Source organism: Engystomops pustulosus, chromosome 7 (assembly GCF_040894005.1).
Source record: "Engystomops pustulosus chromosome 7, aEngPut4.maternal, whole genome shotgun sequence".
Classification (NCBI taxonomy): domain Eukaryota; kingdom Metazoa; phylum Chordata; class Amphibia; order Anura; family Leptodactylidae; genus Engystomops; species Engystomops pustulosus.
The window spans coordinates 93,050,246-93,064,463 of NC_092417.1; the positions used below are offsets into that span (position 1 = coordinate 93,050,246).

General features: G+C 38.9%; 1 protein-coding gene across 2 annotated transcripts in view; it reads left to right on the top strand.

Annotated features, from left to right (window-relative positions):
• The window catches only part of CHST8 (carbohydrate sulfotransferase 8), a 356,200-nt gene that overhangs the window by 74,724 nt on the left and 267,258 nt on the right, over nt 1-14,218 (top strand). Inside the window, exons 2-3 of one of the 2 annotated variants that reach the window (XM_072117246.1) lie at nt 2,846-2,931; nt 7,020-7,091. The gene's annotated coding sequence lies outside the window, so the exon portion shown is untranslated. The remainder of the gene's footprint in view (nt 1-2,845; nt 2,932-7,019; nt 7,092-14,218) is intronic. The other variant, XM_072117245.1, reaches the window with a different exon arrangement.

Here is a 14,218-nt window from a genome sequence, read left to right on the forward strand (position 1 = left end):
AAAACCGAGTATTTACCTGTTTCCTTGTGCAACATTACCCCACTGGGGCCTGACCGGAGATCGAAGTGACTGGCTTGTAGTGAGGCCATGCACTAGAACTATGCCATGGTGGCTGGGTCCAGGAGAACATGATCCGCCCATGCCAGTCCGGGCCAGTGGGAAGATGCAAGAAGAGGGAAGGCTGCAGTATAATGAAGGGTTCCCCTTGGGGTACTCCCTTTCTGTGTGTAGTAATAGAACCCCAGGCAGATGGTGAAGGAGAGTTCTATGGTGTTAGCAGCAGGTCAGGGATAACACTTGGAGACAGAAATCTTGTACAAAAACTCTTTAATCCATCTCTTTAATGGCACACAGCTCTTTAATGGTAAGCAGCAGGTAACAGACTGTAAACTTTCATTTCTGCAGGTAAACAGGTGGATTGGTTGGTTGTGGATCTGGAATTTGGACCATACCTCAGCCCTAGTCTGCTGGTTAAGGACTGGCTAGTGGAAACTTGATTGGCTCTGCTACTTGGGCACCAAGGTAGCAGTTTCCATGGCATTACACACATGCAGGCTTAGCAGAGGGATATTCCCCTGAAGGAGAAGCAGCAAGGCTGACGTACAATTCTACCAGGAAGACTCTTTGGAAAGAGGGAAAAATTATAAACTCTCAAATTTGGGGATTTCCAGAGCACCAGCCAATGACCAGTCTGGATGTTGTGGAAATAAATTACAAATGTTGCAACTTAATCAACATTACATGTTAACCCTCTCTTGATATGATAGGCATATGGTATTGCAGATGTTATTAATACATTCTGGCAGTAGGTGGCTGCAATGGGATAACATATCAGGGGAACTACAGAATTATAAAGGTTGTATTCCTAAAATCAGCATTGGAAGCTGGCCAAACTTCTCTAGCTGACCAGGAGGCTAACTGGATCTTACCTTCGTAATAACCCATTCAGCGGTCCATTACACTTGTACCTGGTCAGACTCCAAGGTATGACTTGCAAGTCATAATTATATTGGTGATTAAAATGAATTTCAAACATAAATGAACCAAATACTCTGGGCAAAATTGTTATGCCTTAATCGTTGCATCACCATAAAATACCAGGACACAATAGAGAGTATTCCTGTTTTCAGAAATTAAGCATCTCGTCCACATTGGTGAAGGCAAGCTGTTGTGTGTAATAACTCATTGAGTAATTTCATTACAGAAGTTTTGTCTCAATTGAGAGGTTGTGCAAAACCAGTCCCATTATTTGCGCAAGTATATATGACCTGGCACGTGGCTATGAATAATTGTTGTACTGTAATCCGAAAGAAACAATTCCTTCTATTCAAAGCTGCTTTCTGTGGGCAGTGCATGCAAGGTGGTATCAAGTTTGCGAAGTATCATGGCTTCTTTGGGTTGATTTCTCTATATGACGCCAACCCTGACACTAAAGATTGATTGCACTTACAACAGTTCCCTGATGTACAACAGCTGGCCCCAGGCACCACAAGCAGGTGCACAGAACAATCCTCAAGATTTACTGAACAGCTGCACTACCTAGCACTTCTTTATATAGACACAATTTGTTAGGAGATGTCAGGCTTGCGGATAAAATGTGCTTTGATCAGCATTGTTGAGTTATGTAGTGTTCGAAACAAATGTATTTAGAAATGTATATAACTAGTTGTGTATAACAGTTGTGCCATGATACGTGGTACTAATTGTTTAAATGACAGCCCTATCTCTAGTAAAGTTCCTCACAGTACCTTTTTAATGCCCTAAGCATGGGCTGCTTAGGGCATTATTGAGAGGTTCTCTAATTCGGAGAAGGCAAAGAAAACTAGGTCCAGTAGATACTTCCGGTCTTCCAAGCTATTCTTTTCTTTCTAAACTACTTTCTTTCCTTTTTATACTACAAAGCTCGAGGGAGACTGTAATAGAGAGTCAGTTCATATGCAATATACTGAAATACATTTTTATTGCAGAATATTATATGAGGGATCAATCCCCCTTGACCCCCCTAGGCTTCATGGGACTTAGGGAGCATTAGAGAACTCAAACAAAAGTTTGTTCAGTTGTCAAAAAGGTCATAAAAACATCATCTCATCCTGCAATGACACCTTACATAGCTTTGTATACGAATTATGAAAAAGTTACAGGTGTCAATATGGCGACACAAGACCCTTTTCTTTCATGCAAAGCTGTTAAAACTGAAGAATAAACGCTCATTTACTAAGGGTCCGAACGCCGCACTTTCGTCAGGTTTCCAGAATTTTTCCATTTTGCCCTGAATTGCCCCGTTTTTTTGGCACACACAATCGGATCCGGTTTGCATGCGACAAAAATGGGGGGCGTGGCCTTCGGACAACCCGACAGATTCGGACAAACCACGGAATTTAAAAAAGGAAATGTGTCGCAAGATCAAGCACTCACATGCACCAGCAAGAAGCAGGTGAACTCCGGCGGACCTTGGCGCAGCAGCGACACCTGCAGGAACTCGGACGCACAATGTTAGTGAATCGAGACGGACCCGATTCCTTGTCGGACAACGCACAGCGGGATTGCTACTGGACCGGGTAAGTAAATCTGCTGGATAACACAGTAAAAGCCATAAAAACGAGACTGAATAAGAAAATGACTTAACTGTGCTTGTTAATTTTGAATTTTTTCCAGCTTCACACTTTAAGATTAACGTATTGTAAAAACTTATGTATTGTAACTACCTTACCATCATAATTAACCAAATCTACCCCCCCCCCTTCCTCCCTTTCTGGTGTGTTTGTTCCCATAAGAGAAACAATCATGACCTATTTAGCATAATTTTTAAAATGTCCCATTAATTTTGTATACTCTTATTTTTCAGGACGCTGTCCCAAATCATGCTGTTGAGGGAACCTCTTAGCTGCTGAAAATTGCCACTCCCCTGCCCCCACAGACTAGTTGTAAAAGGTAAGGCGTTTTATTGACATAGACTGTTTATCTTTGTTGAATCGGCGCTTTCAGGCCTGAAGTTCTTGTTTTGAGGCTGAATCTTATTAGTTCTTACTGTGATAATGATATGTATAAAATGTCCATGCAAATCCAAGAGATATCTTGTACTCCTTTCAATCATAAATGGTCCTTTTACTCCTTCAGCTTCATATATGGACATAATGGGGCATATTTATCATATGCTAGCCACTGCATTTTTCGCAACACGATACATCAAGAGGCTGAAGCAGATTGCTGCGCAGCGTTTTAAATAAACTCAGCCGGCCACTTTGCCAGCGCAGGGACAGTAACGCCGACCCACTCCCGGCCGGCCGGCCGTGCCTTCCACTTGCTGATGTGGCGTAGAGGCCCTGATAAATATGCCCCTATGTATGTATGTGGAGTGAGAGGAACCTCCATTCACACACCTGCCTAGTCTAACACGTTGGATGAAAGTCAGCTTTTCTTTCTGCCTTCTATAATTTCCTCATTCTCATTTTCCTCACAGATAATCTAATATCTGAAATTTCTAACTCTAATTTTGTTTGTAATCCCATTGTTGCATTCTTATATCAAATAATTAATATTCTTGGATGTAGTATCCTGCAATACCCATCATCACCAATATTAATAATCAACCGCAAGCATTTGCTTAAGTAGGAACCAGTGCATCTTAGTGAACATGTCATGTAACTGCAATCTTATTGCCTTTGGCACTGAATTAATAGTCTCCCCACATTGAGAGGAATGTTATGCATCCTTTTGGAATTGGTATAATCATTTCTAAAAAAGACTGCTACCTTTCAAATTATCGACCCACTAAAAGCTATTGTCTAGCTATCTATTTCAACTATTTCACTATTTCATTATGTTATATTTCAGTGCTAATTCTTCAGGTTTCTCGTTTTAGTATACATGCACTTTATATTATTTTTATTATCCCTAGTGATTTGTTTCCTGTTTATTGGTCTTACTCCCCTTCCATCTCCAATTATATTACCGGCCCCTAATTCATCTGTTCAATGCTGTCCAACTATTAACATTTATCACTTTGCTTCTGGCGTCCATTGATGATTTAAAAAGTGTCCTAAGACAACCCATTTCTCCTAATTGCGTACACACAGAAAGATTGTTGAAGGATGAGGTGGTTGAAACTACATGCAACTATCCTATTACAGCAAAAAATGATAAAAAAGTGGTGACCTGCTTGGCTCTTTTTTTAATTTCAGCTTCCTGGCCAAACAATAACTTTTGGACAGTTGATTTTAGGAGAGAGTTGTTTTGTGACTTCTACTATAATACCTCATGTTGCCAGTACATTTTTGTTAATATGTTTTGGATTTATGAAAATATTTGGTGTTTTCCCCACAAATTCACCAATGTCAAAATTTGATATTTTCTCTTTCTCATGCAGTCATACCGTGTAAATTAGATAATATTTAACATTAACATTTTAAACATGTAAAACCTTGTAAAACATGCTTAAACATTTAGGGCTCATTCACATGGCCCTCTGCGGGGACGTACATGCGTACATGCAGACGTACATAGGCACAGATATGGTGCCACACAGCATGCTCTATCTTTCAGCGTGTGTGCGGCCATGTGCCGCTATTCTCTATGGAGGGAGGAGGGGTCACCTCCTCCTCCTCTCCAGCACGGCGGGCATACCGCGTGTCAATGTACCCTTATTCTGTAAAATGGGTTTATAAAAAAAAGTGAATCGACATTAAAAACTGCTCCCCTGAACTAAATGAAAACGTTTAGAAATTTCTCTACTTTTTGCGGTACATAAAAGGAAATAGAGAGAAAAGTTAAACAAAAAAGTGTCTCAATAATATATTAATGATGCCCTAAAACTTTCACAAAGGGTTTTAGGAGAAAATGCACCTCTCAGTTTGGTGCATAAGTTCTTTTGAGTATGGAAATACCTCGTATGTATGTAAACTGCTTCGTTTGGCTATTTCAGGACACAGAAGGGATGAAGGTTCATCTCTTGAAGAATTTATCTATGAGTATTATCAGCATACTACTTATACAGTGGCTGAGTGGGTAGCACTTCTGCCTTGCAGCGCTGGAGTCCTGGGTTCGAGTCCCACCCAGGTCAACATCTGCAAACAGTTTGTATGCTCTCTCCATGTTTGTGTGGGTTTCCTCCGGGTCCTCCGGTTTCCTCCCACACTCCAAAAACATACTGGTAGGTTGTTTAGATTGTGAGCCCCATGGGGACAGGGACCAATTTGTCATGCTTTGTGCAGCGCTGCCTAATCTGTAGGTGCTAAAGAATTATTATTATTAATAATGAATGCGTGGTGGATGATGTGGGATGCAAACTACATCCCTGAAAGAATTTAGCAAGTTGAATAGTAAGAATTTCAACCCCAAAATGCTAATGCAATTTGCAATGTCTAATATGTGGTACCCATCTCGCGCCACGGTAAAAAGTTAGCTTTGTGTTTGATGTTTCCGGACTTTAGAAATGGCCAACATGCGGTAGATACAGTACAGAATCGGTAATAAAAGATCACTATTTACATTTGAGGACTCATTTGGTGACCTACAGAGCATTGCCTGACAATTGTGAAGGTTCTGAGATTAAATCTAAAAACTAAAAAATTTTCTAAACTAAAAATTTCCAACTAACTGCACAGCTTTTATAACATTCCGTGAAAATACAAAAAAAATATCCTGTGTGGCCTCCAGACTGTAATTATATCCATCCTAAAGATGGGCTTACAGGACTTCAATATGGGGCGATTATGCTTCTCTTTCCATTTCATCTCCTGAATAATATAATTGTCTCTTGTTGTATAACTCCTAAGATGTTTTTAGTGCCGATGTTGACTTCTACTGTACTGGAAATATGTGACTGCATACTGGATAGTTATGGTTCAGCGATGAGTAAAATAAAAAGAGCTTCATTGTAATTTCAACTGATCTATATTTTATTGTATTCTTCTCTATTTGAACAGTAAGAAGTCCTTGAAATAGGGTCAGCAGTCCTTAATAGATGTCTTTTCTGACCAGTTCAATAGCTCCTACATTCCAAGAATGCCAAATAGAATTTTTACTTTCTTTAAAAATCCTTGAGTCATAATAATCATATGTCCTGCTGTTTTAACTTTATCCAGCTAGAAAGCTGAGTGATTGTATACATCACTCTCACTTCACTTCTCAAATAATCTGCCAAATGTAGCTCTTTCATCTGCTTCCTGGAAACCACACACTGCCTGAGCCAGGGATGAGGGTAATGTAAAGGAAGAGAGGAACAGAGTAATCCAAGGATGCAGGCTCTGCACACATTACAAAAGTAAATGCAGGTCTGACTTGAGAAACATTACGGGATTATATACCTGACAGTGAAGGCACGTGGGAAACTTAAATAAAGGAATGGCCAGCCCTTTTTAGGAAAGCTCTTCCTTTCACCTTGTTCCCAAAGACTTTAATGGACCTTGTACTTTGCATCCATTACTAATACTGGAAAAAAGTTTGGGCTTCTGCACTATTTTTTCCACTAATAATGGAATGATTATCTTCTAATAATGGAATGATTATCTTCTAATAATGGAACGTTCAACAGAACCTGCCCAATACAATTGCGAATTTAGCCTCACCCACAGCCCAAATACAGGGGGGATTAAATATTACACATGTCTTAGACATGTTGAGTAATTTAGATGATATTTGTTGTTCCTCTGGTGTAAATAGGGATTCCCTGTCCTACTGTTTATAAACCAGTCTTGAAGATCCTTCATCACTACGAAGTCTATTCCATAGTATAAATTAAGGTAGAGTTGCAGTGTAAAACATGTGAACCCAACATTAGAGAACGTTTCTAGCTATAATTCAGAATTTATGTATACTAAATTGGTAGGTCTAGACATAAATTAACTGGTGCATCGGGTAGCTAAATGAATTAATATTTATACAATATATTGTCAACAATACCAAACAATTGCATTAAATTACATTCCATCTACTGGATCATGCTGACCCTTATATTAATGTCCTAATTTCTATGTGATAGAGGTAATGTTTATACATGTTTTCTTGGTTACCACTTGCAGGTGGACTTCTACCTTATATCCATGACAAAGGAGGGTTGAAATTTTTATAATGTACCCCATACTACTATCCATGTAAGTGAATTTGTAAATAATCCCTGGTGAAAGCTAAAATCATCCCATACGTTTTGTGAGCACATATGTCTAATGTATGGGACACTTGCATGGGTGCTATGTATACGCCTTCAGAACCTGTATGACAATTTATCTTTGAAACTCAAGTCTTTGTCATGCTGTCAAGGCTTATGTCAACATTTAGGGTAGCCATCAAAATTTACATCTCTGTCGATTCAGTTGAAAACTCTAGATGCGTGGAAAACCTAAGTGATAGGCCTAGGCCCAAAGGGTCAGTGGGAGTCTAAGCCTTTTGGCAGATTCATCAAGCTGTTTGTGTTAGAATAAAGCTTGTGTTTTTGCCAAAAAGCTTGTGGCTCGTTTATTAAGGGTGTGAACTGTTTTGAACACTTCCCGATTCGTGGGATAAAAGGGTTATAACCTTGGATAAGGGGAATGGCTTTGTAGGAAAAAGTCCATGCATCAAATGCTCTGCACTCTTGGCACAGTTTTCTGCCGTAAATTACACCAGCTAAGTAGATGGGACATAGAAAGGCTAGATAGCCACATTTATTATCAAGTACCAGATCAGTCTGGTGCAACAGAAGACTGCCTAGTCTAACTATGTCTTAGGGTGGACTACATCTTCTGGTGCTACCGTTTTCATCTACTAATGGCTCTAGTAGAGCTCCATCCCCAGAACACTGATTTTCTGAAAATTACACATTTCTGGAAACTATAAAGTATGCCTGGAAAATGTATGAGCTTTTCTACACAGTTCAGTTTTGGGATGTAGTAATACCTTAGATAACATTGTCAGTAGTGAGGTTAATGGTTTACTTTATTTGACATTGGTCCCTAAAACAAATTCTTTCCTATACTATTTTGACAGGACTAACACAGTTTAATGTAATGTAATAAATTTTTGTTTATTTTTGTGTATTTTAGTTTACTATAAATGTATAAATGCATGACCCCCCCCCCCAAAAAAAATATACATGAATATGAATAAAGTATTTATCCTTCAATATAATACCTTTTAATACTGTAACCTGTTCTTCAAAGATAATGCCCTTATTTGGCTATATTTAGTAGGTAGGTTGATTAGATTGTGAGCCCATCTGGGGACAACTTTGGCAAGCTCTGTGCAGCGCTGTGGAATCTTTGTGCACTATATAAATGAAGGAACTTTTGTATTACTATAGCTATGCAAAAGAATAGTTTCTACTGCAAAAAAAGACTTAAACTAATGTTTTTTCCCATAACTGACAAGATTGAGTCTATTGCTCCGCCCTTATTCTACCCCCGCAAAGCATAATTCCTCTGGGTGTCTACTGCATAATACTGTAGTATTTCCTTTCCTTAGAACTGATAAACATGTTACCATTTCAAAAAGCCTGATCCATCAACATCAATTACATGGCAGAAGACTCCAGCTCCATATGTTAAGTGTTTGGGACTGTTTAGAAAAAACTTTGGAACAAAATATCTTTATTCCTCAGACAATACTATTGTCACTGAAATGGTGGATATCAAAAGAAAATCTTTGCATCGGCTTACCCTGTAGACAAGAAAACCCTGCAATACACAAATGCAAGTGCTTGGGGATGCGGAGCTCAGTTTGGAGAACATCTGTTTCAGGGGGCATGCTCGGATTTAGAATAAAATTCCTTATATTACAAAGAATTAAAGGTTGTGTTACCATGATTAAAAAATACAGATCTAAAGGTAATCCGTTATGAAAAGAAAAAAGGTAGCCTTCATAAACAAAGGCATAGAGGAACATGTAGTTCCTGGCCTTTGTGCTGGCCTTCAACATTTTTTCTTTAGCAACAGCAAACTAAGATCTCTTTCTGCCATGCACAAAAAGGGCAATGAAAATATAAAAAGAGTAATTCTCAGTTAAACCAAAGGGAATGGAGTTTTAACAAGAAAAAAATTGTCAGAATAACCAACACGTTGGGGGACACCAGACATTGATTTATTTGCCACCCGGAAGAACAAGCAGAAAAGCAAAACAAGCAAAAATCATGTTTGCTGAATCCTTAAGACAAGCCCTGTGGGATAGATGCTCTGTCGTATCGTTGTGACTTGTGTATGCGTTGCCTTTTCTAATTCTGCTTCCAAGGGTGTTGAAAAAGATCAGACTAAATCAGACAAGGATTATTCTAATAACCCTGTTCCAGACCAGGAGAGCATGGTTTTTGGTCCAGAGAGACCTTTGGATTTTACCAAAAATATCCAACCTCCCAAACCAGGGCCCAGTTTACCATCCAGAGGTTAGAATTCTCCACCTGACAGCCTGTCTCTTGAAAGGCTAACACTTTCTATTGAGGTTATAAATGCTCTTTGAAAAGTAGAAAGTTAGTTACTTTTCATATCTACTTTTAAATTCGGAGAACCTTTTCAGAGTTCTGTCTGGAAATAGATTTAGATCTGCCTAACATAGCTAGTATTCTTGGCTTCCTGCAAAGAGGATTAGAGAAGGGGTTAAAATTAACATTAAAAGTTCCGCTTTCAGCTCTCCGTACCCTATTTGAAAGATTCCTTGATACTCACCCTTGGATTATTAGGCTTATGAGAGCTGTTTCTTACATTCCTCCAGTTAAGAGATGCATGAGTCCTTGACTAGGACCCCATTTGAACTAAATGAGATTTTTGACAAAATGCTCACAATAAAAACAGTATTTCTTGTTGCTTTTACGTCAGCCTGGAAGGTAGGGGAGATTTCATCTCTATCTGGCAAACCACCTTACACTAAGATTCTAGAGGATAGAGTAGTTTTGGTTACTGATCCTGCTTTTCATCCTAAAGTTGTTACTAAGTTCTATGGATCCCAGGAGATAGTGTTACCTTTCTTCTGTGAAAATCTGTCATCAGAACGGGAAAAGGGTTTTCATAATTTAGGTGTAAGACCGGTGCTTATAGAATACTTGCAGAGATCATCAAGCTGACATTAGTCAGGTTTTTCTGTTTGGAGGAAGAAACTGGTTGATCTCTTTATAACCATTGCCTATAAATATGCAGATATTCAAGTACCTCTAGGTACCAGAGTACTTTCTACTTTATGGGCCAAGCTTCGAGAAGTTTGTGAAAAACAAATTTGTCAGGCAGCTTGGTCTTCTTTTCACAACTTTTTCCGTCACTACCAACATTGCTTGGTAACTACAGAATTTGTCAATTAGTTTGTCAAGCAGCCATTCCCTAGCACCCAGTGTTCCTCAAAGACTCTTAAGCTAATTGGGGGCCAAGAATTCTTGGCACCACCCAAATCATGCTGCTTAGTTTCTCCTACTGTTCAGGTACTGTAATATCTGTAAAACTACAATTGGAGGGGGAACCCTCTAATCCAGTGATGGCGAACCTTTTAGAGACCGAGTGCCCAAACTGCAAACATAAATCCACTTATTTACTGTAAAGTTCCAACATGGCTTTTAAACAGTAACTTATTGCTACCTGTTCTTCCATATCTTTTAATCGTATAAGCCCCCCCCCCCCCCCCGAGATCACCAATACAGTTGAAAGAAGGAGGGCAAATTGAGACTCTCATTATAGCTTCTCTCCAGGGTCTCTCTGTAGAGCAAAAATTGGTGGGTCCAGCAGGATGACATCCAAAGATATTGCAGTTCTGTCAACACCTTCTCACTTTTCCGCAGTTCCAAACAGCCAATGAAGTGTTGCTTTAAAATAGTGCTGAGAGCAGCATCTCTTAAATTGCCTGGGAATGCAGGAAGATTTGGTGGATTTGGTCATATTTGGTGAACTCGGGCAATGGTCTGAGTGCCCACAGAAATGGCTCTGAGTGCCACTTCTGGCACCCTTGCCATAGGTTCACCACCACTGCTCTAATCTATACTCCTAATACCTAAGCTTACAGTGACTATCTTTTAGACATATATATATGGCCAGCAGCGAAGCCTAAATTCCAAGATTTATGGCTACTCACTCGCTGCACTCTTATTACATTTCGCTCCGCTCCACTGTAAGTAAACTTCAGTATAAAAAGTACATGTTTAAGACTGAAAGCTAATTTATAACACTGCAGCCAAAATTGCTATGTAGTGCCTTATTTTCCTGGAACGTGCGGGCTTTATCATTATCAGCGTGAACACAATTACCACACTTCAAGGTTTCTTGCTGGAAAGAAATTGAGCGTGCTAATACTCTTTCATCATAATCACCCTGACTGTGCAGAGCCATTCATAAAAAGGGGCCAGAAATGTATTGAAATTCAATATTGTTTTAGTCCAAATCAATTATAATAATTGTTTGCATTTTTAAAGTGTAATTTACCATTGAAAAATGAACAAAGATCAACTAATAGTTGCTAACACATCATATTTTCCTATTACACTGGGCTCTAGGCTCTTGCTCCATCTTATTTCAGGGTAAATGCAGCTTCTCAGTCTGTAACAAACTGCTCATTGCGTGCAGGGGACACATCGGTGTAGTCTGCAATGTTAGGCTGTGCTGACAGAAGTTTGCTTAATGGAATCACTTGTTCTTGGGTGCCTGAAAAACATATGCCTCATACAGAAGCCTGCTATAGTGCACCAAGAACTTGCTGGCCCTATTTTGGGTGGTAAGAACCTGCACAGAGATCTGGTCTTGGCATTGTTACTAAGCATAAAAGAGGAGAATGGTAAGAGGACTCTAGTACTTTTGACCACATATGGTGTATAGACAATATCGAACTGGAATATCCTTGAACTAACAAATGTTTTGTTCTTGAGGGCCCCATGTAAGATGTATCATCAATAAGACCTGATCTAATCTGTGATTCTAATCGAATATCTAGGAATCATCCTATAAGAAATTGACCATAGTGTCAACTAAATGCTCCATTAACTTCCAAATAGGTTTATCTTTTGCTGCTTCTTTGGGCCAATTTCTAGTGTTAGATCCATGGCCCGCCAGATTATTTTCTGCTACTAGTGCTACTGGGGGATTGAATAAATTATCGCAAGAAGCGCTCTGAGGTGTGTAGCCAGAATGCCCAAGGTTAATTAGCATAACTTTTATAACTTGCAGCAAATAGAGTTATAATAAGTTCCTCAGGAACTTCTTATTAGGACACATCTTCCATTAGTAAAACTGAAAATGGATCTGGGGTACATTGCTTGTAGCCCATGTGTCATTGGCATGTGCATTCCACTCACACAACCATTACAGTAAAAAAAGACAGTCCGGGCCACAAACATGGGAAAGGATGGGACCTGAGGGTGCTAGTAGTTTAATGAAGGGTCAGATTAAGACTTTAATGGACTCTGGACTTTATGAATATTATAGCCCCCAAAGTCTGGAATTCACTTCCTACATATGGTACTAGAATTAAGCTTTGGGAGAATGGACAATACATCCCTTCTTCTTTTTTTTTAATCTGTGGTTAGCCTCGTCTCTTGAAATCTTGCGGGCCTCATAGTACAGCCGCCTGCTACAACGGCTGTACTATGAGGACTGCAAGATTAGTCTAAGTAGCCTAACCCAAAAACGCCTTCAGACTTGGAATATCAGGCAGCTGCGCAATGAAGATCGCATAACGCATGGATGGTATTTACAAATACTGATGCAAAGAACTGACTATGTAAAACTAGGAAAGCTGTGTGACAAAGCCAGGGGCTCAGTGGAACATAAACATATACCGCTTCTCCTTGTACCCAGAAAGTAGATCAGAAAAGACAGATTAACCATGAAATATTATAATATAATCTATGATTGAATTTTGTGGCTTGAATTATGAGAAACAGCAGCATTTGTTCTGGGCGCTCATCAATATTTCACTTTGGATGTTCTCCTTCAGCTGCTCCCTGGACTACTGCTAATACCAACTTATGATTATTATATTACTGAGTACCAAGGAAATGAGATCTGGATGCTGAGTGCATGCGGTCACACTCAATTGATTTTCTTTTTTTTTTACAGAATGTTTTAAATTACGCCACATATTAAGTCTAATGTTACATCCTGTGTCCGGTGATGTCAATTTTTTTTTCATTTAAAATATAAACGTTTTGTATATTTAAAAGTATTTTGTGCAATACATTCCTGAAGAAAACAATTGTAAAGATATAGGTAAAAATAAGTATTAAAGCATTGTTCCTTAATCAGGGCCGATTCTAGACAAAGTGGGGCCCTGGACAAAACTAAAAGTGGGGCCCCAAAATAAAACTATTTTACGACCAGTCACAGTCAGTAGGAGGCTCCCCTTAGAATGGTAAAATGAACTGCAATATGGGAAAAATTTATAGGAGATATATAGATAATAGGGAGATTGATGGGCAACACAGTGGCCCAGTGGTTAGCACTACAGCCTTGCAGCACTGGCAAAGAGTTCTTATGTTCTCTCCGTGTTTGTGTGGGTTTCCTCTGGGTCCTCCGGTTTCCTCCCACACTCCAAAAAATTACTGGTTGGTTGAATAGATTGTGAGCCCCATGGGTACAGGGACTGATCTGGCAGCTCTGTGCATCGCTGCATAATCTGTGTGCAATATATAAATAAAGAATTATTAATTATAATTATTATGATAGAAGACAAATACGAAAGATGATAGAGATTTCTAGATGCAAAACTATAAAGTAGATGATATATACAGTAGATGGATAAGAGAGATAAAGAAAATTGAGGATTCATAAATAGAGAAAAAGCAAGATACCTTATATACTCGAGTATAAGCCTAGTTTTTCAGCACAAAAAAATGTGCTGAAAACCCAAACTCGGCTTATACTCGAGTAAAAAATATATAGGTTTTAACAGGTTTTTGTGGTAAAATTAGGGGCCTCGGCTTATACTTGGGTCGGCTTATACTCGAGTATATACGGTATATAAATGGTCAGATTATAGGAGATAACCAGACAGATAGATATACAGACAGAAGATGGATGATAAGCATCTTCACCAGGGAACTCAACCAAGGGGTATTAACCCTTTCACCACCAGGCATTTCTGGATATTTTGTCACGTTATTGACCAGAGCAATTTTTACAATTTTGACGTTTAAAAATAAAATTGAAATTACAGCAAAAAGAATTAAAGGTAAACTGCAGCAAACCACATATTTTCTGAAAGAAAATATTTTCTAAAGAGTTTATAGAGAGAGGCGCCTTCATGCAATTTTGATTCAAACTGAAACATTTTATAAAAAATACTT